This window comes from Octopus bimaculoides, chromosome 6, assembly GCF_001194135.2.
Source record: "Octopus bimaculoides isolate UCB-OBI-ISO-001 chromosome 6, ASM119413v2, whole genome shotgun sequence".
Taxonomy (NCBI): Eukaryota; Metazoa; Mollusca; class Cephalopoda; order Octopoda; family Octopodidae; genus Octopus; species Octopus bimaculoides.
Genome location: NC_068986.1, coordinates 38,393,680 through 38,397,015, shown reverse-complemented (window position 1 = coordinate 38,397,015; position 3,336 = coordinate 38,393,680).

Here is a 3,336-nt window from a genome sequence, read left to right as displayed (position 1 = left end):
ATATATATATATATATATATATATATATATTTATAAAGTCAAAGGCATGGCTGTGTGGTGAAGAAGTTTGCTTTCCAAATACATGGCTTTTGGGTTCAGTCCCACTGCGTGGCACCTTGGATAAGTGTCTTCTACAATAGCCCCAGGCTGACCAAAGCTATGAAAGTGGATTTGGTAGATGGAAACTGAAAGAAGCCTATTGTATGTGTATATATATATATATATATATATATATATATAAAAACAAATAGTAAATGAGTATATGCATATATACATACAGGTATGTGCGTACCGACATCCACCTGTATGTATAGGTGCATATCTGGGTACAGGACATTGCAAACAAAACGTAGACGATATATATATATGTGTGTGTGTGTGTGTATGCATGTATTTTTTTGTCAGCTTGTTTTGACTTTGCATAAATGAGTTCCACTATCACAATATTCGGCGAAAGCCTGTATGAGCCATGGGTAAATATTACCTTACTTGGAAACAGGTATAGGTTAGCAACAAATGGAGCATCTGGCCATAGAAAATCTGCTTTGATAAACACCATGCTCACATGGAAAAGTGGATGTCATGACAATGATGATGGTGTGAGTATATGTGTGTGTACTTATATGATATAAGAAATAGAAAGTCCTTGTTACAGTATTATATATTTGAAAAGATGAATAGAAATGTCTTTTCAGATAACATTTCCATTTTAATAATTAGATGTTTATATATAACTGAAGTGAAAATCAGAGAAGACATTTCTAGTCATTTTATCAAATATATATATATATATATATACATATACACACATATACAATGTATATACATGGTAAATCATTGTTTAGTCTGTCATATCCCATCCATGTTAGCAGAAAAAATGCGTGTGTGTTGTGTTTGTGTGTGTGCGTGTGCATGTATGGACATAAAGAGTTATAGAATTACTTTTACAAAGAATGGTACAATTGCAATTCAACAATTGGGATGCATATTTAAATAGACGTACGGATTAGACCTACCATATATACTCACCGATAGGTTGCACTTTTTTTAACCAAAAATTTCGATAAAAATTAAAGGTGCGACCTACCCATTCGACATTGCAGGGATTTTTTCTATCGAGTTGATTTATCAATTAGACTACTTTCATAAAGTCACTTCTGCAAAAATATTTTAATATTTGTAAGCAAAGTTTTGATATAAATGTGAATATTTGATATTTAACAAATATTAGTTATATTTACGTTAAAAAGGGCCATGTAAATCCCCAGATTATATTGTGACCTATCTGTGAGTCAGCTGCAAATACCTGCTTTGACAACTCCAAACTAAGGGTGTGACCCATCGGCGAGTATATACAGTACCTCTTGTTTCAGCCAGAGCTTTAGCAGAGTGCAAACCTGCCTCATGTACTATGTTACAAAGATATGTCCAGTTACTGAAATGAGATATATTGGACAAAATTATGGTGTACCTTGTAAGGTATTTATTGAATTACATAAATTCTTCCTAAATTTGAAATTTTGTTATCACAATTTGATACTGAGCCCTTTTTCCGTGTACTAAAATGCATAGGAAGAAATAAAATAATTATAATAGTATCACATGTCACATGATACAAATGCAGTCAAGAACATTGGCAACAATGTTTCCTTGTATAAGATGATTTTGAAAGTTTCCCCACATCATACAAATACAAAGGTAACAGATGATGACATTTTCAGAAATTGGTGCCTCCCTGTGTCAAGAATTTCTTCCAATCATGATGTGGCAATTTTTATTTTCCAAATGACAGTCCAAATATTTACACACTAAATTCAACTCATTCTTTATGATTCTTCAGCTTATGCAAGATGACTGTCAAATCATAGGGGCCCAAGTAAGAGGAATCAGTTGTATATATTTATTTTAATATGTATCTTGGTTGATATTCATGAAAGTACCACTCTTTTCATAACAATATATATATACATACACACACACACATACATGCATATACACTCATATACATACATACATACACACACACACACACATGCATATACACACATACATGTTTGACTAAATAATAAAATGATTTCTCGGAAGACAAGTTGTTCTTTCCTAGACTAATATTCCAAATATATCGTAAAATCATTCAATACAAAATATATATCCTTAAAGACAGAATATTCAAACTGCATAAAATGATTAAATTTAGAAAATCATTCCAAAGAATTGTCATTATAACCATTCACTAAAAGCAAGAGTGGTTATCAGGCTAACAGAAACATGCAGAGCTGACTGTGCATATTGGATTGTGTAAATAGCTGGGCTAACATAGCTATAAGGCTGATGACAATGTGAAATGACGAGAATTTTGTTTTGATCATCTATACATAAATTATAATATTTACAAATATTTCACATAAGTGTATGTATGTGTGTGTGTCTATATATATATATATATATATAACCACACACATACATGTATGTATGTATTGTTTCAACTATAATTTGCCAGTTACATCTAATTTTAATATATAATCACACACAAATTTTGCATGTAAGTAGTGTATGTGTGTACTGAAAAGTTTCTGACTTTAAGGGTATCGTAAATGTCCTGATTGGAGACCCAACCTGCTGAGTTCTTTTACAAGGCTTAGAAAAACTGAATGACACCTGAAGAAAGTGTGTGAATCTCATAGGGGAATATGTTGAATAAAATCATAGTTAACTGATCCACCTGTATCTTCTTTTACTCAAAGCCAAAGCCAGGAACTTTTCAGCATTCCTTCATGTGTGTATACATACAAACATGTATGTATGTATGTATGTATATATATATATATATATATATATATATATATATATATATATATGCATATATGAGAAATTATGATAAACACAGGTTCATATCATATGTTCTCTTATGGTCATTTGCATGTACTTGGAATATTCAATGCAGAGGTTGCAAATAACCACAATGGTGAAACATATGTTGGGAACAAATAACAAACTTTTGCTTATCATAATTTCTCCTATATTTGCTCAGTATATCATAACCAGTAATACTACTACTACTACTAGTGTGGTTACTACTAAATATAGTAATAAGCACACCACTATACTGGAAGCAGACTGAATGATATTCTATATGGAGCTCTAAACTCAACAGTATAGCCACACATCTAACTGTACACACAATAAATATAAATATAAATATATATATATATATATATATATATATATGTCCAACCCATGCTAGCATGGAAAGCGGACGTTAAACGATATATATATGCACACACACATACATGGTACATGTGTGAAAGTGTGATTATGTAAATATATATTAATTTC